The sequence below is a fragment of the Urocitellus parryii genome, chromosome 7 (genome assembly GCF_045843805.1).
Source record: "Urocitellus parryii isolate mUroPar1 chromosome 7, mUroPar1.hap1, whole genome shotgun sequence".
NCBI lineage: Eukaryota > Metazoa > Chordata > Mammalia > Rodentia > Sciuridae > Urocitellus > Urocitellus parryii.
In genome coordinates this window covers 158,907,695-158,932,333 of record NC_135537.1, presented here as the reverse complement: position 1 = coordinate 158,932,333, position 24,639 = coordinate 158,907,695, and the positions used below count along the sequence as shown (strand labels likewise).

The 24,639-nt window shown below is 36.5% G+C and overlaps 1 protein-coding gene and 1 pseudogene across 2 annotated transcripts in view; one reads left to right on the top strand and one right to left on the bottom strand.

The window, feature by feature from the left end:
* Spop (speckle type BTB/POZ protein) overlaps positions 1-24,639 on the bottom strand; it is a 75,370-nt gene that overhangs the window by 35,243 nt on the left and 15,488 nt on the right. The gene's annotated exons all lie outside the window — the stretch shown is intronic.
* Positions 21,138-21,641, top strand: LOC113181430 (U2 small nuclear ribonucleoprotein B'' pseudogene; annotated as a pseudogene).

Here is a 24,639-nt window from a genome sequence, read left to right as displayed (position 1 = left end):
TGTATTCACAGCAGATTAGCCTCCAAAGCCAGGAAGATTATGAGTTCAAAGCCAGCTTCAGCAACTTAGACCCTCAGAAATTTAGGAAGACCCTGTCTCTAGATAAAAAGACAAAAAGGTCGAGCAGGGATGTGGCTCAGTGGGAAAGCACCCCTGAGTTCAATCCCTGGTACCAAAAACAAACAAAAAAATGTAGCAGGAATCAGGTGGAACTCATTCAACAAGTATTTGCTGAGCACCAACAATGCAAGGTATTTTGGGGGACAGTGGTGAAAGAGGCAAGATGCCTGACCTTCTGCCTTTAAGATCTTATAAGACATTGCTCCTACAGAGAAAATAACCAACTCTGTAAAGTAAAAATGCTCTGAATATCTATGATTCTTAAAGCAGAAACCCATAACTTTAGTTCTTTCCTCTCTTTTATTTAAGCTTAAAGTATTGGTTTCTAGTTAACTTGCCAGAGTTAACATTTTCAGGTTCAATGAACTGGCCAATGTTAAAAGAGTCTGAGACTGTAGTTGAGTAGTTCGGCATTTATCAGGCATCTGTGAGGTTTGGGGTTTGATCTCCAGCCACCCCCCTCCAACACATACACAGACACAAGGACTAGGAGAAATAAGGCCACTCTGATTGTGCTGACAGAACAAACTGGTGCTACTCCTTTGGAAAACAGTTTATTATTTTTTTCAATTTTTAATTAACACACAATAATTACACGTATTTGTGGAACACATTTAGTGTGTAATGATTTTTTAAAATATTTTTTTTAAAAGAGAAAGTAAGAGAGGAGAGAGAGAGAGAGAGAGAGAGAGAGAGAATTTTTAATATTTATTTTTTAGTTCTCGGCAGACACAACATCTTTGTTGGTATGTGGTGCTGAGGATCGAACCCGGGCCGCACGCATGCCAGGCGAGCGCGCTACCACTTGAGCTACATCCCCAGCCCCGTGTAATGATTATTATATCACAGTAATTGACACATCCATCACCTCAAATATTTATCATTTTTCCTGCTGAGTACAAAACAATTTAATATTATATTATGTTATAATATAATATAATAACATTAAAGATCCAACAATTCCATTCCCAAATGGCCTAGAGAAACTTCTGTACAATAATACAAAACTACTAGCACATGTTAGCAAGAATGTTCATAACAGCCTCTTTCATAACAGCTAATTAGAAATAATTCACATGTCCATTAACGGAATGGATAAGTTACAGTATATTCACATTGTAGAATGCTATATAGCAATCAGACATTGCTCCTAGAGAGAAAATAGCCAACTCTATAAAGTAAAAATGCATTATAGTTCTACATAACCATATATTGTTAGGTTCTGAAAGAAGACACCAAAAAAAAAAAAAAAAAGGAAAAAAATCACATTTAAAAGAAATTAAAAGCCAGGTACAGTGACGCATGCCTGTAATCCCAGCAACTTGGGCAGGAGGGTGGGCGGAGGGGGGTGGGTACTGAAGCAGGAGGATCACAAATTCAAACACAGCCTCAGCAACTTAGTGAGGCCCTAAGCAACTCAGCAAGACCCTGTCTCTAATAAAATATGAAAAGGGGCTGAGGATGTGGCTCAGTAGTTAAGTGCCCCTGGGTTAAATCCCTGATACCAGAAAAAAAGAAGGAATGCTTTATTTAAAAAGCCAAAGAGCAATTATGACAAATACTATGAACTCAAGTCCTCTTTATTCACTGTTTCCCACTCTTATTCCACAGAGAAATCTTATTACAATGAATTTTATGTATCCTTCCAGAGCAGTGTATGTGAATCTGTGTATAAAAATGTATTGCTTCATGTGTTTAATTTGTACATAATGAATTATGTGAGTATATATACATGTGTATATGTATACATATGTAGACATTTTATAGCAGTCATTTTGTTTTCATTTATTCTTGTTTTCTAAAATCTATGTGGGTATGCTAGGTTTCCCCATTTAACTTCACAGAATCAATATTTCATCACTTCTACTACTTCTTAGATGAATATTTGAACTGTTTTCACTTCTTTATTTTTTAATGTAGTTGCCGTTACATTTATTTATTTATTTATTTATTTATTTATTTATTTATTGATTGATTGGGTGCTGAGGATCGAACCTAGGGCTTCACACATGTGCAAGGCGAGCACTCTACTGTTGAGCCACAACCCCAGCCCCCACAATAGCTGTTTTTTAAACTTCAGTTTTCTTTCCCCTTTTCCTAAGTTTTAATTTACTAATTTTTTTGGGGGGGAAGGGGGGTTTGGGGTTGAACCCAGGGCTTTGTATATATGAGGAAAGCACTCTACCAACTGAGCTATATCTCCAGCCCCTCATTTACTACTTTTTAACTCCTATAATATTTTAACCCACTAACTGTGAAACTATTTAGTGATCTGTAGAATCCAGTTCATGTGATTTTTTGTGTCACCTTAACATGATTCAGACACAGCTATCTAGCAGTTTCTTAGAACATTCTAAGCCAAAGGAAGCATTTTAAAAGATAGGCCTTACATTGTTATTGTGTTAGAATTATTACATATAAATTTTGTTCAAATTTTATGACAGTTTCCAGAATAGAAAACAAAACTCCATGATGTTAATGTTCCAAGAAGAACATATTCTTCTAAATAAAAATTTAAGATAGGAACATATCCTCAAAGGATTATATGTTTCAGTGACCAATGATTTTAAAAAAATTTTTTCATAGGTGTCTTTAATCCATGTACTTTATTCATTATCGTGAGGTTGAGTATATTTTTTACTTTTATACTGCATGTCTTTACTCCTTTAAACCTGGATCCCATTCAGAGTTTCCAGTACTTGGAATCCTGAAGTGTTACAAATGAAAACTGTTACTCTTCTCTAATAACACACTCTGCCTGCACAAGTGTTTGAGGAGGACTTCCTTTCTTAACAACTAGTTTGGGCAGCCACCTGTCTCATGAATATATGAACTATCTTTAAGAATTTGAAGGGAATTTATATGCTGAGTATTTTTTTTAAACAACCAGTAGGAGCTTAAAATGGAAATCAGAGTAATAAATATAACTAGAATTTTAGATGCCTGTGTATTTCTTCTCAGATCTGTTCTTAAAATATGGCTCAGGTCATAAGTATTTTGGTTAGAAAGTTCCTTTGGATCTAGGCTTACTCTGATTTTAACGTGGACGAAATAGTCCATCAAGGGTATGAGTGCTATCTGTATACTCAGACATACCTGTCATGTTACCCAGTAGGCAGTTTTGCTTACTGAATGATCCTTCTTTATGCCACTGTAATCACTGAATGGAGTTTGTTGCCTGCTCTTTGTCATATCATCCCCACATTTTATGCAGCAGAAAAAAATGTTCCTATCTTAAATCTTTATTTAGAATAATATCATATTCTTATTAAAACACTAACACCATGGAGTTTTGTTTTCCCTTCTACTCTGAACTCTGCTGTAAATTTTTTTAGTTCTTAAGTCAAAAATAATTTTTTTCAAACCATAGTTGCCCTCTTGGGATATTTCATCTGCATACATAACAAGTTTTTATTGTTTCTGTAGGAGTCAGAATAAAATATAAAGAACTTTCTTCTTGAAGTTATATTTTGTTTGCATGATTCTTCAAACAAATATTTTTTCTGACTATAAAAATAAAATGTGCTAATTTTTTACAAACTTAAAAAAATAGCAAGAAGTATAAAGGAAGCATGCACTCAGTCTTAATGTTATATATTGTCAAGTGGTTCTCGTAACAGTTATGCCAGTTTACACCACACCCGGAATATATGAGTGTTCTTGTCTCTTTTTGCCCTCAACAATATTGTTGTTATTAAAATAGGTGTTGCACATTTGTTAGGGGAAATATATAATTATGTTTGTATTATCTTTTTAGAAGTCTTCTTTTTTTTCTTCTGGTACCAGGGATTAAGCCCAGGAATGCCTAACTACTAAGCCACATCCCCAGCCCTTTTTATTTTTTATTTTGAGACAGGGTCTCTTTAAGTTACCCATGGCCTTGCTAAATTCTAAGGCTGGCTCTGAACTTGTAATCCTTCTGCCTCAGCCTTCCAAGCCACTGGGATTATAGGCATGTACCACCACACTGGACTTAATAAAACATTTCAAATCAATGAATTCAGGGAAATGGTAAAGTAGAAAAGCTTCAAAAACAACACAAAAGCAGGGAATGGTGATGCATGCCTGAATCCCAAGCTGAGGCAGGAGGATCCCAGTTCATGGCCAGCCCAGACAATTTACTAAGACTGTCTCAAAATAAAAAATAAAAGGACTAGGGATGTGACTGAATAAAAGAGCATCCTTGAGTTCAATTCCTAATACCAGGAAAAAAAAAATGTAAGTCAAAAACAAACAAAACTCAGAACATCAGAACTGTTTTTGTTTTGTTTTGTTTTTGAGATGGGTTTTGCTATTGTGCAGGTTGGCCTCAAGAACTCAAGAGATCCTCCTGGGCAAGCACAATGGGGCAGGAGGATCTTAAGTTCAAGGCGTGTCTCTGCATCTTAGAGGAGCCCTAAGAAACTTAGCGAGGCCCTGTCCAAAATAAAAAATATAGCGAAACACTGAACAACTTAGTGAGTCTCTATAAATAAAATACAAAATAGGGCTGAAGATGTGGCTCAGTGGTCAAGTGTCCTGAGTTCAATCCCCAGTATCAAAACAAACAAACAAATATCTACATATTTATATTTGCATCTATATATCTCAGTGGTAAAGTGCCCCTAGGGTTAAATCCTCAGTACTTCCCACTGCCCCGCAAAAAGAGATCTTCCTTCCTCAGACTCTCCAGCAACTGGGACTATAGGTGTGTGCCACAATGCCCAGCCAGAGTAATATTTTATTTTATTGAATACTTTTTTTTTTTTTTGGGTACTGGGGATTGAAGCCAGTACTACTGTACCACTGAGCTACACCCCAGCGCCCCCCCCCCTTTTTGAGACAGGGTCTTACTAAGTAGCTTAGGACCTCGATAAATTGCTGAGGCTGCCCTCAAACTTGCCATCCTCCTGCCTCATCCAAGTCACTGACTGAAATTACAGGCATGTGCCACTGTGCCCAGTGAGAGCAATATTTTAAACAGTCAATACTGTAGTCTAAATCAAAATTTTAAAAAGGCAATGAATTGTCCAAATTATCTTATTAGTGAAAATCCTATGTTGGTAAAATATTTTTCCTATAGTTGATGGGAATTATATAGCACTGAGGTTACTTAGGCAAAGGGAATAAAGAGACTTCATATACTTTAGTAAGAAAGCACTTCTTAAATAAAAATAATGCTCAGAAGCAATCCAACAGATCTTTGGAGAGACTGTAAATCCTTATAAGGAAACTGTTACCACAGAGCACCTTCTCTTTCCTCTCCACCATTCTAACTTCCTAAAGTAATTTGTCCTCCCTTTCCTCAATTTTATTTAATTATCTGTAAGGACCAATTCCTCCTCCTCTAATCATCTCAAATTTTAGTATCTGTAAACTCAAAGACAGATTTAAGAAAGAACACTTGAGACTTTTTTGTCCTTTGCTTTCTTGAAATAATTTAAGTCTTTTCTTTCAAATATGTTTTGTCCTCTCTCTTCCTTTTACATGTCCTGTTCCAAACTATTTTTTTCCTCTTCCCCTCTCTCAATGACCAACTGTTTTAAACTGCCAGCATGCCTCTGGCATATTTATACTTTTCACTTAAAGGAAAAGATATTCCCAAATAAACCAAATAACATCCCACTCCACAGCCCGAAGGTAAAATAAAGCAGCAAAAAAGTTAAAAAGTAAAAAACACTACCCCTCCTTTTTTTGCTGCTTTTCATTTTAGCATTATGTCTAGAAATAAATTTCTGACTATCAAATAAGGAAGTAAAATCAAACTTGTACACTTTATTTTTATAGCATTTAAATTTATTCAGGGTCATCTGTTTCACAAATCCCTTTGACTAAGAATTATAAAGCCATGTAGAATATGTCTATACAGTTGAGTACTACAGTCTAATGGAAACCACAACCTCAAAATTCACAGGAGACTTACAACCTGTGCACTCCCACCCCCAACCTTCTGGTCTCCTCTAAGGCCTTCCAAAGACCTTTTGCATTAAATGCTGCAGCTGTGTAACACACCCCTCAAAAGTAGCACTGTTTTCAAAGCTTCATGGTCTTCAGAGTTCTCTCACATTCATGATCTTATTTGGGATTTTCAACAGTTCTGTGAGGCATGCAGAGCAAGTATTTTTACAAATAAGGAAACAAAGATTTCTATTTGTCATGGTCACATGCATATTAAGGGACTTGGGTTAGAATGCAAATCTTTTTAACTACTAATCCAGTACTTTTTAATTCTATGATTTGCTGATTCTTAGATTAAGTATAGTCTTTTATTCAACATGCAGAAATTGGAAAAATATGAGAAGACACATTGATATAATATAGCTTTCAATTCTGGTTTTAATTTTCAAGTGACAACTCTACAAATGCTTTTTAGTTCTAATGAATACTAAACACCCTTATTAATGGAGACCTCAGAAAACCATTGATGGGTTTTTGCCTACTTCCAAGACTGAATCTTAGAAACAAACCCTATATCCTCTCCCCAACCTCATCCTGCAGTACTGAGAAATTGAACTCAGGGACACTCCTCCACTGTCTTGCACCCCCAGACCTTTCTTTTATTTTTGAGATAGGGTTTCCGCTCAGTTGCTGAGGCTGGCTTCAAACTTGGGATTCTCCTCCTCAGCCTCCTGAGTTGCTGGGATTACAGGTGAGCACCACCATGCCCAGCTACGCCCTAATTCTTTTACAATGGCTTTTAATGCATTGGCACCACATCATCTTTAATTTAAAAAATAAAACATCTAAACAAGCACAGTGGAGCCCCACCTATAATCCCAGCAACTCAGAAGGCTAAGGCAGAAGGATCCCAAGTTCTACACCAGCCCTGCAACTTAGCATGACCCTGTCTAAAAAAAAAAAAAAAAAAAAAAAAAATTAAGAAGGCCTGGGGAGGTAGCTCAGTGGTAGAGTGCCCCTGGGTTCGATCTCTACTGCAAAAGATTAATTAATTAAAAAGTACTCTAACATGCTGGAGTAATTTTCTAGTCTGAGTTTCTAAGAAGCCAATGTCTTTCCACCCTAGAGATTCTATCACTTTTTTGCCATAAGCCTATAGAATTAAAAAGCACAATTTCCACAATTCCTTAATTATATTCATTTGAGGTGTCTAAAATGACTAAAATTCTAACTGGCACTATCTTCAACCAAGATGCTCAAGCCAAGAACCCTATCTTTTTATATTCTATCAATCAGCAAGACTTGTAAGCTGTGCTGCTTCTCAATTACCCATTTCTGTTCAAGCCACAGTTTTCTCTCACCTGACCAGATTTTACTAGTTCCTAACTGATCTCCCAGCTTCTTTTGCACCAATCTGTTCTCCACATAGCAGGCATAGGAAGCTTTTAAAATGTTAATCAAACTATGTACCTCCTCCATTTAACCACATTTAGAATAAAATTCAATGTCTTTAACTCTATAGGGTCCTCATAAAAGAGTTGTCCCATGATACCAAATTTATCACCTACCCCTGCCTCTTACTACTCACCTGACCAAACACACTACTGGCCTTTTTCTAAACAAGCAAAGCTTGTTTCCATCTCAGGGACTTTACACACTCTTTCCTTCAGCCTGGAAGACTCTTCTAGATCTTCTCATTGCTGCCGCTTGTTATTCAGGCTTCAGTTCAAAAGTCACATCTTTGACTATAATCAAAATTAGTAGAACTACCCTGCTCCTCTATGAATTTATTTCATATGAATTTACTCACTACACCATCTACAGTCTAGCCTGATAATCTTCTGGGTGCACTTAAAATAATGACTTCTATTCCTGCCCACTTGAGAACTAGAGCCTGTACAGTGGGGCTCTGTTAAGATAATGCCCATATATCAAGTCAGAAGCAGCTCCCTGGTCTTGTATTTTTAGCACCCAACAGAATCTCTATCAAAATTTCTTTTTCCTTTGAGTATAAAGTTTTTAAACATAGTCATACTCTAATATCTGAAAATTCTCCAATAATATTATTCAGGCCTTTCTTTTTGAACACTGTAAAATCACATCTCTAGACTCTGCCTTTACTTTTTATTTGCCTTAAAAAATCACTAGTTTAGGGCTGGGAGTATAGCCCAGTGATAGGGAACCTGTCTAGTATGTACAAGACCCTGGGTTCAAACCCCAGAACTTTAAAAAAGAAAAAAGAAAAAAAAAATCACTAGTTTTTCTGACTACTAAATCTTATTCTATTCAGTTCTCAGTACTGCAAAAAAAAAAAAAAAGAAAAAAGAAAAATCACTATTTTTTGCTCACTAAGTCTTATTCTGTAGGATATAGATAGTTTGTTTTCTTTTAATTAAACAAAAAACCTGATCATAATGGAACCAGAGAGCTGGGGTTATTTTCCAGAATGGAAACTGGCTTACAAATAGAAAAGGGTAGAGACATGACGTTTTTCTTTTTCTGGTGAGGTGTTTTTGTTGTTGTTGTTGCACTGGGAATTGAACCCAGGAGCACTAAACCACTGAACTACATCCCCAGCCCTTTTTTTATATTTCATTTAGAGACAGGGTGTTGCTGAGTTGCTTAGTGCCTCATGAAGTTGTGAGGCTGCTTTGAACTCACAATCCTTCTGCCTCAGTTTCTTAACCCCCCCCCCCCCGGGGGATTATAGGCATTCTCCACTGTGCCCAGCGAGACATGAGTATTTTTAGAGATGAAAATATAAACAATACCATTTTAAATAAATATTTTATAGGGTTATAGTAAAAAAATCAAGAAAACTGTTAATACCCCATGATTTTCCAGAAGTAAAAGACAAAGCTGATTTGAATAAAGTAAAAAAAATGAACTGAGGATGTGGTTTAATAGTAGAGAGCAGGCAAGTACAAGGCCTTAGGCTTGATCCCCACGCACCACCACCAAAAAATGTGTATTGTGAATAAAATAAAAGAAGTTCTTTCAATTGGACTACTCTTCAAGGACAAGGACTATACCCAGAGCATCTTGTATTATGCCTGGCACACAGAAGGTGCTTCATAAATGATTGATGAATAAAGGAATTAATAAAACAAATCTAGAATTATATTTTGTTTTAGAGATCAGGAAACTGAACCCCAAACCAGAATAGTGGCTTGCCCAATGATGTATTTATTTCATGCAGAAGAGCAAAGACCAGAAGTCAGACTATCATTCCCCACAGTTTTGCTATAAAAAGGAGATGTTGGGCTCAAGAATTTCTTTTTTTAAAAAAAAAATCTTTATTTTTGTTTGTTTTTATGTGGTGCTGAGGACTGAACTCAGTGCCTCACATGCGCAAGGTGAGTGCTCTACCACTGAGCCACAACCCCAGCCCCAAGGAATCAAGAATTTCAAAGTGAGTAAAATGAAAAATAATACATTAGTGAGATACAATCAGGCTATAATTAAGGATGTCAGGCTCAATAGATAAACTGTAATAATTCAAGAAAGACATAAGTGAGGCACTATGTAGAATCAAGGAACCAACCAAATTTTCTGCATTACCAGAAAAGATACTAGAAACCAAAAAATACATGCAACATTAATACCCCCAACCTAGCTTTCCAGTTTTATCTAATGTGACCAAATTAAGTTATCTGTTCATATTAAGCCACCCAATTCCACTGCTCAGTCTACATGCATGACAAAATTATAATTAAAGTGGGGCTGGGATTGTGGCTCAGAAGTAGAGTGCTTGTCTAGTATGCATGAAGCACTGGGTTCGATACTCAGCACCATGTAAAAATAAAGATATTGTGTCCACCTACAACTAAAATACAAATGTTTAAAAAAATTAAAGTGGCTATACAAACTGGATTCCTTCTTAAGAATACAGAGTTACAAAGATAAATTTGCAAATCTATTTGTTCTTGGCTCCTACAACCTTTTCTCCTTCTCAACTCAACCAAACCTTTACTAATTAAAACGGCACAGAAAAATTAATTTGACTCTGATGTTCAATATGTGAAAGGTTTCTTTACTTCCTGAAAATTCTTTGCTTCAAAGCAGATTCTTTATGTCAGCCTAGTCAAATTATTATCATATATTTAGAGTATTTTGAGATATGACTGTGTATCAATTAAATTTTGGAAAAGTATGTTTTCTCCACCTATGCTAGTAGAAGAGTCAAAAGTAGATTTTTAATTTCAAATCTAACAACTGATCTTAACATTAATAAATGGGTTTCTACTGCTTGAGCCCTAAACTCGATTAATCATAAAAAATATTCATTGAATGTAGTCTGAATGTCCAGTTCCATACTTATTTTATTTATTTATTTTTATGTGGTGCTGAGGATCAAACCCAGAGCCTCCCACTTGCTAGGCGAGTGCTCTACCACTGAGCCACAACCCCAGCCCAAAACATGAGGTTTACTTTTTTTTTTTTAATGGTGCTGGGGATTGAACCCAGGACCTTGTGCATGCTAGGTCCTGAGCTATATCCCCAATAGTTCCATACTTAACTGTCAATCTTACCATAACCAATTTATTTATTTATCTTTGGGGGTTCCAGGGATTGAACTCAGGGGCACTCACCCACTGAGCCACATCCACAGCCGTTTTTTGTATTTTCTTTAGGGACAGGGTCTCACTGAGTTGCTTAGCAACTTGGTTTTGCTAAGGCTGGCTTTGAACTTGGGATCCTTCTGTCTTAGCCTCCCAAGCCTGGCCCCATGACCAACTTCTTTGGATGGTTTGAATGCAAAAATGTTTCTAATCTTGAAGAGTTAAAAGAACTTTCATATGTTCAAGAACTGAAAGCTTCTCCTCAATACATACAATTTTCTTCTTTAAGCAATTTCCCACCATCTATTTTTTTATTTTTTAGTTATAGTTGGACATAATACCTTTATTTTATTTATTTTTGTGTTGTGCTAAGGATTGAATCCAGTGCCTCACATGTGCTAGGCGAGTGCTCTACCACTGAGCCACAACTCCAGCCCCTTTCCACCATCTCTTACAGATAATTTTGCCTTTAAATAGCAAGCCATTTAGATACCACAAGACTTTCTTAGCCTCACCCCTAGACACTGATGGAAAAAAAAACACAATAAAAATCAATTTTAAAAATACAGAATAGTCAGCTAGATATTTAAATCAAACAGGGAATCTCCAGACTCTAGATACAAATTCATTCAAATAAATACTTCAAAATTTCATACATAAATTCATTTTTAAGGTATTGAGTACTTCAATGTTCTAAAATGTGGGAAGAGTTAACATTTTATCATTACTGCCAGAGGTTGTTACTCTAAGAATTGTCTTACAAAGGTCAACTTTTTATTGGGTCTTCCAAAATCAATTCTTTACCATCAGAAATGGACATCAGTTAAATAAACTTAGAATAAGAACAAAACAAGTCAATACATTCATAAGCTACTGCTATCCTTGGGACCTTAATTCTAGTGCAATCTTCGAAGATACTTAGCTAAATCTAATTTTTCTTTCTCTCTCTCTCTCTCTCTCTCTCTCTCTCTCTCTCTTTCTTTTTTTTTTTAAATATTTTTCCCTTAGTTGTTGATAGATCTTTATTTATTTACAGTGGTGCTGAGAATACAACCCAGGGACTCACCCATGCAAGGCAAGTATTCTACTGCTGAGCCACAGTCCCATCCCTAAATCTAAATTTTCTCATCTGTAAATTAAAGGCACAACTGTATAAGAATGTCTAGCTTACTATTTGGGGCTGGGGATGTGGCTCAAGCGGTAGCGCGCTCGCCTGGCATGCGTGCGGCCCGGGTTCTATCCTCAGCACCACATACCAACAAAGATGTTGTGTCCGCCAAGAACTAAAAAATAAATATTAAAAATTCTCTCTCTCACTCTCCCTCCTCTCTCATTCTCTCTTTAAAAAAAAAAAAAAAAAGAATGTCTAAAGTCATAACCAGTGCTAAAGCTCTAATGCTTTGGAAAGACTGTTAAAATTTTATCTCTCTTTGTATGTTCTTTTAAAAAACTAAAACCAGCACACACACAACATAATTCAAAAATTACAGGAAGCTTTAGTTGAAAAATAAGTTTCCTCCTTGACTCCTGAGTCCCTCCAAAGCCTAAAACAACCACTGTTTGTTTTGTATCCTCAAAAAAATAAAAAATAAAAATTAAAAAAAATAAAAATAAGTAAACAAACAAAAAAGGCATGTACCAGCAAATTCCCTGTAGGCCATACATATACTTATTCTTTCTAAAGGTTGTAAAGAATTCTACTGCACCATGCTGTGTGGTTTCCAGATTGTTTTTTTGGGGGGGGCCTGGGGGGGTGTTAGGGTGGAGGGGTAGTTATTGGGGATTGAACTCTGGGGCACTCAACCACTGGGCCATATCCCTAGCTATATTTTGTATTTTATTTAGAGACAGGGTCTCACTGAGTTACTTAGCTCCTGGCTTTTTTGCTGAGACTGGCTTCCTGATCCTCCTGCCTCAGTCTCCACAGCTGCCAGGATTTCAGGCCTGCGCCACCACACCTGGTGGTTTCAGATTTTTCTCACAAACTATGTGTCAAACAAGTGTACCTGTGCATGAAATACAAGTGGTTGTTGAAGCACTAGACAGGAAAGCCTGGTATCAGGAACTCCCAGCAGTAACCCTGCTGGTTTGAGAAGGCCTGTTTCACATGGCGTCCTGCCTAGTTTTATCTTAAGCTCTAGCACAGCACTTGAGATGGGCATGACCTACTAAGAGCCAAACAGCCTGTTTACCCCCCCCCCACCTATATCCTATTTTCTGTGAAAAAGCAAGCACCTAGAGAAGACTCCTCCCACACTGAAACTTTATATCTACCCTTGATATATACCGCTAGAAATAAGGCAAGTGCACCAAAACCCATATCCCCCTTTGATTGGCTTAACCTGGCACTGCCCCTGTTCTGTAAAACAGATTTCTGGTCTTTTGTGGCTGTATCTTGGTTCTACTTTCGTAGGTTTTATTTCAGAGTCAGCCCAGTCCTCCAATGGGAACCTGTTTCCTCACCCATGCAAGACATGAGTGAGATACCTGAACAAAAAAGTACAAGGAGTCCCAAGAGCCTGCACACTTTATTTTGATAGATACTTCTAATTGCCCTCCAAAGTTATCAATATATGCTTCTAATGTGATTCCCCACTGAGCATCTACCTCTTAGTTCACTATAAATTCAGGATAGACAGAGAGAATTAAAAAAAAAAAAAGAATGGGTACAAACATGCAAAGTACAAGAAACAGCGAGATTTAGACTTAAACAAAAAACAGCCACATCTTTTATTGACAAACTCCAACCAAAAATATAGCAAACATAATATATGGTACTTGCCTGCTGGTTGCTTATAAGATTTAAGTGTTGATATTTCCTTGTGGTGCTTGTAAAAAAAGATATTGACAGAAAATAAATTTCTATTCACAGAATAGGCAAACAATTTATATTGTAAATTCTATGAAACTCCACAAAAAGTCCAGTTCTGTCTTAGATCAGAATGTGGATTTAATAAGGTGTATTGCAGGCTGGGGCTGTAGTGCAAGTTGTAGAAGGCGTGCACAGCAGCCTTGAGACCCTGGGTTTAATTCACAACCTTGCAAACAAGCAGTGGCTAAATTCCTCCACATATAATCTGTCCGCTTTCAGAGAATGTTATCAGCACACATAAAAGTAAATTTAGTTCCTTGTCTTTGTCATTGACAAGATTCCCATTAAGTCAACTGTTTATCCCCAAATTAAAAAGGATAGTGCATGATATCAGACCTGATAAATGTGTTAATGAAACACACAGGAAGCAGCTCTTAGAATGATTTTACATTTTTAAATTAAACAAGTGGTACAACGTCTATAATGTAGTAGATACCCAGTAAACAACTTTTAAATTAATTCATAGTATCCACTTTGGAAATTATCATCTTAATTTTACAGAAAGTATTTGCAAAGGACCATGTAAACAACAGGCAACTCTAAGAGTGTGGGTGTGGGTGGGTTCCCATGATCTCCTAAAATCAAAATAAATATACACAAAGTTCCCATTTTACTTTCCTGTAACTATTACATTTATTACAACTTCAACTGTATCATGCAAAATTTAAAAATATTTTGTCCTTACACTGAAATGTGAACAAATGCATATTACAGAATCAGAGCCAGGCAGTGGCACAAGCTGGAATCCCAGCAGCTCAGGAAGCTAAAGCAGGAGGATCACAGGTTCAAAGCCAGCCTGCGCAACTTATTGAGGCGCTACGCATCTCAGCGATATCCTGTCTCTAAATAAAAATATAAAAAAGGACTGGGGATGTGACTCAGTAGTTACGCTCCCACTGGTTCAATCCCAGTACCTGCTTCCCCACTCCAAAAACAAACAAACAAACAAACAACAACAACAAAAAAAAACAGAGCTGTGTGCAATGGTGCATGCCTATAATTCCGCAGGCTCAGGAGGTTGAGGCAGGAGGACGGTGAGTTCAGCAATGGTGAGGCACTAAGTAACTCAGTGAGAACCTGTCTCTAAATAAATACAAAACAGGGCTGGGATATGGCTCAGTGGTTGATTGCCCTGAGTTCAAGCTTCAGTTACTCGCACCTCAAAAACAAACAAACAAACAAAACAAAAACAGAATCAGGGAAACATACATCCAATTTGTATGTTTTCAGCAGACATTCCTTTAAATTTATAAGTGAAAAAATAAAATTTATGAACTCATAAGACTTCCCACCATATTCTTTCCTCACTCAAACCAGATGCATCCAATATTAAATCTCTTGAGAAAGGGCTGGGGATGTGGCTCAGGCAGTAGCGCGCTCGCCTGGCATGCGTGCGGCCTGGGTTCGATCCTCAGCACCACATACCAACAAAGATGTTGTGTCCGCCGAGAACTAAAAAATAAATATTAAAAAAAAAATTCTCTCTCTCTCCCCTCTAATAAATAAATAAATAAATAAATCTCTTGAGAAAACTAAGCTCCCAGTGATCACTAAAGCACAAACCCTATGATTTTAAGCATTAACAGGAAGCACTCAGAATCAAGGCCAACCTTAAAAACCTACACATAAAACTAGCCAATCAGGATCGTAGGCCAGAAATATCTTTCAAAAAGAAGGTTTGTCTTCTAGCTCTTATTATAACTATGCCACAAATTATTGTCAGGGCTCAGCTGAAGATATTGGGCTCACAGCAAATAGTTCTAGGCATCCAATAGGATATCAATAGAAAAGGAGAGGAAGTGACATTAATAGGATGAAAAGTCAAATAAGGGTTATTTGGTAAGGGTCCTACCCATGATATAAATAAGTCCTTACCTGCAGGTATATGGGTAGGCCCTTTAAGACTGATTGTAACTGAAAAATTATGAAAGTCTTCTAGATGCTAACAAATTCTACTTACCAGAGTTCAATGTCCAGTTTATCAGACTGAACTACACAAGTAAGTGGATAACATTTTTAAGAATTTTCAAGTGAAAAAAAAAAAAAAAAAGAATTTCCAAGTGAAAATTTTACACCAAAGAAAAAAATCTCAATCATACAAAAAAGAGGTAAGCCTCAAACAACACTATCCACTCTTTCCAAGATACATAAGAATGTGTTTCTTGGATTAGAGATTAGTATAAAGTGGCAATGGACCAATGACTACTTGAAACTAGTCCAAAAGTCAAATCCAAAGACACTCAATTTAATACACAGCTTGCCAGTTACACTGTCAAGAACAAACTGAAGCAATGTTTGGTTGGGTTGCTATGTTAAATGCCAACTATTATGACATAAAAGAGAACCATTAATAGGTCATTATTGGTTGCAGACATGTAACCAAAGTGCACACTTATTGGTTACTGACATTGCAACCAGAATATTTTATCCAATCAGATCATGTGATGCAAATAACTTTCAAATTCAGCTTCAAAATTGATGTCCAACATTCTTGAGACTTTCATATTACTTGTAATTAACCCAATCACTTCTATAGATAATTTACTTCTATAAACTTTGACTTTTAAAATTGATGTTCATTTAGCTAATTCACAATGTCTTTATATTGTAGTTGGCAAAAGATGATATTTTTATTCTTTACTCTGGAATGAAACTATGATCTTTATTTCAGTTCCTGCCATAGCTAATGTTAAAAATCTTATTCAAGAGGAAATTTCCAAAAAAAAATAAAAAAATAAAACAAAACTCAGATTTGTATGGTAAAGTCATTCACAATTTGTTTGGAAAAAGAGTAGAATTAGTACTGTGCCTTTCAGTCTGAGGACTCTTCAGGTCCTTTCTTGCTTGCTTAAGTACTGATGACCAAGTAAAAGAAAAACTGACAAAATAAACAACATTTACTTATTTGCAAACATGGTCACAGTATTGTTGGAAAAGCCTAGATAATTTTGTTAAAATGAGGTTTTTGCCAGGCATTGTGATGTGCACTTATAATCCAAGAGACTGGGGAGGCTGAAGCAGGAGGATCACAAGTTGGGAGGCCAGCCTCAGGAAATTAGTAAGGTCCTATTAAGCAACTTAGAGACATTCTGTCTCAAAATAAAAAATGAAAAGAAATGGGAATGTGGTTCAGTGGTTAAGCAACCCTGGATTCAATCCCCAGTACCAAAAAAATAAAATTAAATAAATAAAATAAAATGAGGTTTTTGCATTACAAAAAGACCTACCCATATATTGTTAAGAGTGCAAAGAGTAGATTATCCACAGAATTCTGGGATAAAAACTCTAGATGCATTTTTTACTTTTTTTCTGGGGGGGGGGCGGTGCTGGGAATTGAACCTAGGGCCTTGTGCACGGGAGGCAAGCACTCTACCAACTGAGCTATATCCTTGTTTATTTAAAATTTTACATACAGTAAAATTATACTTTCTGGTGTACAGTTCTGCGAATTAAAAAGAAAAGATTTCTACCAAGTCAAAAGCAGGCAAAACAAAATCTAAAAGGTTAAGCAAGGATTTACTGAAAAGAAATAATGGTCCTTTTCTTTTGATCCTGCCTTCTAGCCACTCTTCAATTATCATTTCATTGATTTCTATGCCTGCTTATCTCTTCTGTACCTCTTATGTACCATAAACCAACTTTCTACTACTAAACATCTCAACATGGCTATCCCATAAACATATGAAACTCAACAAGTCCAAAATGATAGCCCTACTTCCTCCCACAACCTGATTATTTTTCCAATGATTCTATCATTCATTCAAGTGTTCAAACTAGAAACCTAGGAGTCAGCCTCAATTCCCCACCCCACTCCCTATACACTCTTCTACTTCCCATCCCACAATGCAGTCATCACATCTTACCAATTTTACCTCAGAAATACATCCCAAACCCATATTTCTCTTCATCCCACAACCACAAGCAGTCAAGTCCCTGACATTAGCACACTGCAGTATTACTTTAATTGCTATATTTTCTTTTTCTATTCCTACAAACAGAATGAACTATTTTTTGCTGACATCTTTTGAGTATGTTTTCTCTCCCCAGAATGCCTCTCCCTCATCTTTGTAAACTCTGATCTCTCCAAATAGAATTAAATACTTCCTTCTCAATCTCCGTGTGTAGATTTCTTGCTGTTGTAATTATTTTTCTTTCCCACTAGACTGAGAGTCCCTGGAGTGCACTTGCTATGTTATATTAACCAAGGTAAGCCAGGTGTCTAGGAAGTGTCTTGCAAATAGTAAATGCTTGAAAAAAGAATGAGTGATTCTAACACGATCCAGATGAAATGGCATCAAGGATTTTATTTCTCTTAGATAAGATTCCATGCTTACCAATAAACTTTCTCCCACCCCCGCCCCACTCTGCCCCACCATGATGGGGACTAAACCCAGGATCTCTGTGCATGGCAGGCACGCACTCAACCACTGAACTATATCCCCAGCCCCACCAAGTGATCTGTTCATTTGTATGGTACAGTATGTTTCCTAGCTGTAAAATCTCAGGAACATTACTTAAGAACCTTTCTGTGCCACAGACTCCTCATCTATAAAATACAGATGAGATTATCTTCCTCTTTAAGGTTATTCTAAAGATTAAATGAGTTCAACACAGATGTAAATGCCTGACACATGGTAACTTGCTCAGTAAATATTAGATATTCTTCCTTTTAAAGTAGTATCTTGACTCTAGAAAGGGAATGGACAGTAATGACATATTTTCTAGGCCATGGAAAAGACTACCTCTCAAAACATATTAATAAGGGCTGGGGTTGTGGCTCAGCAGTAGAGCGCTCGCCTAGCACGTGCGAGGCACTGGGTTCGATCCTCAGCACCACATAAAAATAAATAAATAAAATAAAGGTATTGTGTCAACTACAACTAAAAAAATTTTTTTTAAATACATTAATAAAATGACATTCTGTCAGCTCCTGTGAATAAGCTATTTTACCTGACACCAATCAATTCTAGTGACACTGAAGCAACTGAAGTTACCAACAAAATTGAAGAATGAAGCCTGAATCTTAAAGATCTCACCAAGTTAATGGCATCCTGAGACAGCCTGTCAGAAGAGCTAGTTGGTTACCTTGTGACACCTTACCTCAGTTCTCTTTAAAATGTACTATTTTGGTCAAAAGTAGTAAAATGTATTGAAAAGAATGTTACATTAGGAGAGAAATACACAAAGCATGCCATTAACTAGCTTTGATTATGTACTTTACAGAGCAAGTCCTTGAATTTAAGAAAGTACTAGTCAGTTCTCAATTATTCGTATTAAGGGAGGTAAAAAGTGATATGAATAATTCAAAACATATAGTAAAAAGAAATCCTTAACACAATTTACTTTTGAATACACTGTCATTTCTTCTAAAGATTTACATCCAAATTATCTTTTGTCTGAACTTATAATAATTATTTACATAGTCTGGACATACATTAAAGATATCATGGGACTGAATTGAACCTAAAACAGGAAGCCAACCTGAGAAAATTTTGAGGGATAATTTACATGAGGATAATGTTAAAACTGACTATTATGTAATAATCCCTCTTGACTTCACAGCATTCTCTTGTGGCTCTTAGCCATAACATTCTTTCAACTGAATAACTGTCATTCAGAAATAAAAGATGAGAACTGAATTTCCAAAGGTGAATCAAATTAAATCTGCAAGGCCATTACAGAATCATTCAGTTGAGGATTTTGCTTCCACAGATATGGGGTTATATTTTACCTACAGAGCTAGAAGTGGGTACCAACCTGATCACAGGCCAACTTAATTCATAAAATCAAGATATTATTCTTCAACAGTTATGTAATAATCTCAGTGTCAGAAAAGGACTTCAGAGACTACCTTGCCTAAACTCTTTGATTTTATAGAAGACACTAAGATCCACAAAGTTGCAACATGTCTACTGAATTACATGGTAAAATAAATACGTATTATTGGACAGTTTGTTATTTGAATAATTTACACATAAATAAATGACCCTTCAGGGGCTGGGGTTGTGGCTCAGCAGTAGAGCACTCACCTAGCATGTGTGAGGCACTGGGTTTGATCCTCAGCACCACGTAAAAATAAATAAATAAATAAATAAATCAGTGCATGAAAATAAATAAATACATAAATAAGTGACCCTTCTCCTACATTTCTTGTAAAAAGTTACTTCAATATATCTAGTTGGCTTAAAATGAGGCCATATCTACACATCTGCTTTATCTTATAGTTCCATACTGCACAAATTAAGATGTTGTAAAAATAAAAGCAGTCAGGCACACCTGTAATCACAGAAGCTCAGGAGGCTGAAGCAGGACAATCAAAAGATTGAGGCCAGCCTCAGCAACTTAACGAGGCCCTAAGCAACTTAGTGAGACACTGTCTCAAAGTTAAAAAAAAAAAAAAATCAAAAGGGCTGGCGATGTGACTCAGTGGTAAAGCCCCTCCTGGGTTCAATCCCCAGTACAAAAAAAATAAGAAAATATTAAAAAAATAAAATAAAAATAAAAGCAATCATCTGGGATCTAACTTCATTCCCATACATGCTTTTCCACTACATCACAACATAAACTCTCCTCTCCACAATTAGCTGACTCTAACTTGTTGGTCAGCTCATTCATATTACTATATCCCTTTCTCATTTATTCATATCCTCTGAAAGCCAAGAAGATCCTCCTACCTCTTATCTGAATACTATATTTCCAGATTCAGATCAAGCTCTACCCTGCCACCCCAGTACACTCTGAATTCCAATCATACTTACTGTCACCTTCTTAGCAGTTAATAATTATTACTTAGAACCCATGAGCTGACAACGAACATAGGATGCTCAGACTTATAATCCTTCGGTATATGTCTTTCTTTATCCCAAAATTCTTTTTTTTTTTTTTTTGCAGAGAGGAGAGGATGCAGGGGAGTACTGGGATTGAACCCAGGGGCACTCTACCACTTACCCATATCCCCAACCCTTTTTATTTTCTATTTTGAGACCGGGTCTCACTAAATTGTGGAGTCACTAAATTGGCTTGAGTCATTGAGATTATAGGCATATGCCATAGCAGCTGGCCTTAAATTCTCTTGATGGATCTAATGAGACATAGGAATAAGTACTTTGAAAAAACACAATTTGTCAGATGGTAAGAACAGTTACTATAAGAATGTAACTTTTCCTTTATTAAAAAGTTCTTTCTGGGGCTTCTATAGCTAGTTGATAGAGTGCTTGCCCTGCATGCACAAGGCCCTGGGTTCAATCCCTAGCACCATACACAAAAAAAAGTCCTTTACTTAAAAAAAAAAAAAAATTAAAAAAGTCCTTTACTGATGATAAATCTTTTCAACTATAAAAATATCTAAGGAGTGGGCTGGGATTGTGGCTCAGCGGTAGAGCGCTTGCCTCACCCGTGTGAGACCCTGGGTTCAATCCTCAGCACCACATAAAAATAAACAAAATAAAGATACTGTGTCAATGTATAACTTAAAAAATAAATAAATAAATAATATCTAAGGAGTGAAGGCCTTAGGTGGACTAGAGTGACTTGTACTTCACAGTTGCTGGGGCTACTGGGCTGGCCCACCTCTTCACTGTTTGAACAGAAGCAGATGAGGCACTAAAGCTACTTGAAGAACCTAACCCAAACTTCAATATTAAGCCAAATCATAAATTTATATCAATAATATGAATGACAAAATTAAGAACTGAAGAGATCTCTATATGAGAGGGCAGGGCTCTATTTAAGGAACTGAGCTCATTTACAAATGCTTTGAGACAGTTACAAGGATTTCCATTTTATGGTAAACCAATGTGAACCCAGTATGCAAAAACAGATTCTGATACGATATTTAAAATATGAGGCACTTTTTGCTGACAAAGAAAAGAAAAAAGCCAAAACTGGAACAGACTGCAACAACTGCAAACAAAAAGCCTGATCGGGAAATTCCAAATTCAGCTAACACCCAAGGAAATTCAACACCAAATCCTCAGATTCCTGATTACCCTCAAAACTGTATTTTATTCCTTAATAATTTGCCAGAAGAGAAGAAGATGATGTTATCCATGCTGTTTAATCTGTTCCCTGGTTTTAAGGAAATACAGTCTGATACTTGGAAGGTATGACACTGCTTTTGTCAATTTTGAAAATGACAAGCAGGCTGGAGATGCCAGGGGTGATTTAAGATCACTCTATCCCATGCTATGATCAACTATTCCAAGAAATAACACTTGGGATAGTCATTTTTAATGGACTTGATGTTATCCACAGTGTTTGCTTTGATAACATTTAGTCAAGTCGTTTTAATGGTTCAAGGTGGGGGATAAGTGAAAGTGAAATTTTTGCGAAGGACTTAAAAAAATTCATCCACTCTTTCTTTAACCCTAGTGAACTATGAAATACAAAGGCCTTAATTTTGTACAATAAACTTTTCTTTATATCCTATACAAAAAAAAAAAAAATCTAAGGAATGATTGAGAAAAAAATGTAACGTTGCACACTCTTTAACACAGTAGTGCCACTTCAGCAGTTAAGTCTAAGGAATCAATTTGACCAGCGTATATAGATTTATGTACAAGGCTATAAGTGACAGCATAATTTATTTAAACAAAAACTATAGAAGTTCCACAATATGCACTTGGACAAATAAAATATGATGTTTCCATACAACAGATTCTATGTAGTCACTTTAAGAGATTTTTCTTTTTTTACTGGCATGAAAAAATACACTGATAAACAACACATGCAAATACACATTTAGAGAAATACCCAATAATATTCAGAAAAATGTTAACTATAATAAATTGTCTGGGGTTGGGGTTGTAGCTCAGTGGTAGAGTACTTGCCTATGTGAGGCACTGGGTTTGATCCTCAGCACCACGTAAAAATAAAGATATTGTGTCCATCTATAACTAAAAAAATATTTTAAAAAAGAAACTGCCTGGTTGTATTTGGGGCAATTTTTTTTTTTACCTTTTTTCATTATATGTTTCTATTTTTTCCATGAATTATTTTATAATCAGAAAATGAAAACTTTTATTATGAAAAAATACAGTGTAAGTTTTTAAATTACATGCAGTTCTTTTTAAAGATCTGTATACAGTGTATTACTCCCATTTACTACAATCACCACCACTCAGAGTGCCAAATTCGCTTATTAAGAGTTATAACCCCACTGGGCATGGTGGCACAGGCCTGTAATCCCAGTAGTTCAGGAGCCTGAGGCAGGAGGATCATGAGTTCAAAGTCAGCCTCAGCAAAAGCGAAGTGCTAAGCAACTCGGTGAGACCCTGTCTCCAATACAAAATAGGGCTGGGGATGTGGCTCAGTGATTTGAGTGCCCGAGTTTAATCCCCAGTACCAAAATAAAAAAAAAGTTATAACTACTAAAAAATATGTCAAAACTGATATGTAACTAAATTCCCTGTTGTCATTATATTGTTTCTTCAAGCCAGAAATTTCTGAAATAATTTATGATAACTTTCCCTGAAGGAAGTTTTTACTTTATGGAGAAGATATTTCCCTAAGTGGTAAACATGATAGATGGCAATGAGTCAAGTCATCACCAAGTCAAATTATATTCCAAATGTCAACCATCACCACCACCACATCATCACAGTTGACCAAGGTTTAGGGAACCACCACTGCTTTGGTACCTCTAGTCAACAGTATTGGGGTGCCCAACACTTGGTGTCTTTGGGTTTGGATTTCAATTTACTAAGTTTCCAGAGCCATTCCATTTCAGATGCTCATCCATACTCCAATTCCTCAGCAAGGATCTCTTGGACTTCCTCCACTTCCCAGATACTAACTTCTGGATTATGTCTGCATTTCTATCCCCCTACCAAGAGGAAGGGAAGAGTCAATATGAGAAAACAAAAAGTATAAAAGTCCCAAGAGAAGACTTGAATGGATATACTAGAATAAAAAGGCAGTAAGCTTATACATGGCAACCAAAGGGAAACACTATTATGCAAGAAAAAGGCAAGGACCATACAATAGAAGACCTAAGAAGTCATAATGAAGAGTGGATGTTGTCATTTTCATAAATCTTGCTGTTCCCATGGTGCATCAATTGTACATAAAAGTTTCATTTTCAACGTATGAAAATGAATTTCTAGAGCTGTTTCAAACCTCACCTCCTTTTCCCAAAATTCAGTATGAAAGATCCAACTGCTTGCCTGCTGGAGGGGATCTCTGTCCTAAAGGGCAACACATCCAAAACCAAGTGCACTTTTTTCTCCACAGCAGCTCATTCTGACTAGTTTATATCTGCTAATAGACCCATCAATTCATCCAAGCTTGACATCTTGATGTTATCTTTATTTCCTTGCCTACTGCCTACCCCCACTGAATACAGGTTCCACAGGTCCTTAAAATCCCCAACCTACTCCTTCATTTCCAGTTCCACTGACATTATCCTAGTTTATGCTAGCACCAATTCTTCTTCTGATTACTGGAATAGGCTAGCTAGTTTCCACACCTCCACTTCTTTCTCCATCAAATTTAGCCCATATGATGTCATTAAGACAATTTAAAGACCATCAATAAGCATATGATATACAAATTTATTACCTCAAGCTCTGCTTTCACTTGAAGCTCCACTCACAGATCTGCCTACTCGACATATTTATACTTAGCTTTATTCGTATCTAAAATTGAACTCCTGATTTCTGATCTTCCCTCCAAATCCCACACCTACTTCTCCTATTCCTCTTTATCTCCCACCCCCATCTCAGTGACACCTCTACCCATCCAGTTGTTTGAGCCAGAAACCTGGGAGTCATTCTTGACACTTTTCTTTTCCTCAATCCCCACATTCAATCTATAATTAATTCTTTAACATACTTCTCAAATATATCTACTTCTCTCCATCTCTTACCTCCTGAGTCCCACCAGCAGTTTCTAGTTTAAGTGGTATGAGTGCAGCCCAGGTATGAGTTTTTAAGCTCCACAGGTGATTCTAACACTACAGGATTTGGACTTCACTGTTATATAGGAGTCAACTTCTTTGATTTAATATCTACTACTTTCCCCTTGTTCACTTAACTCTAGCTATACTGGACTTGCTGGTTCCTTGAACAGGCCAGGCTTATACATGCCTCATGGCTTTTGCCCTCTCTGAGGCCTCTACCTAGAGTGCTAGTTCACTCCTCCTCTTTCTACAGACCTTTACTCAAACATTACCTTTGTAGTGATTTTGAAAGGCCTTCCTTCACTATTCTA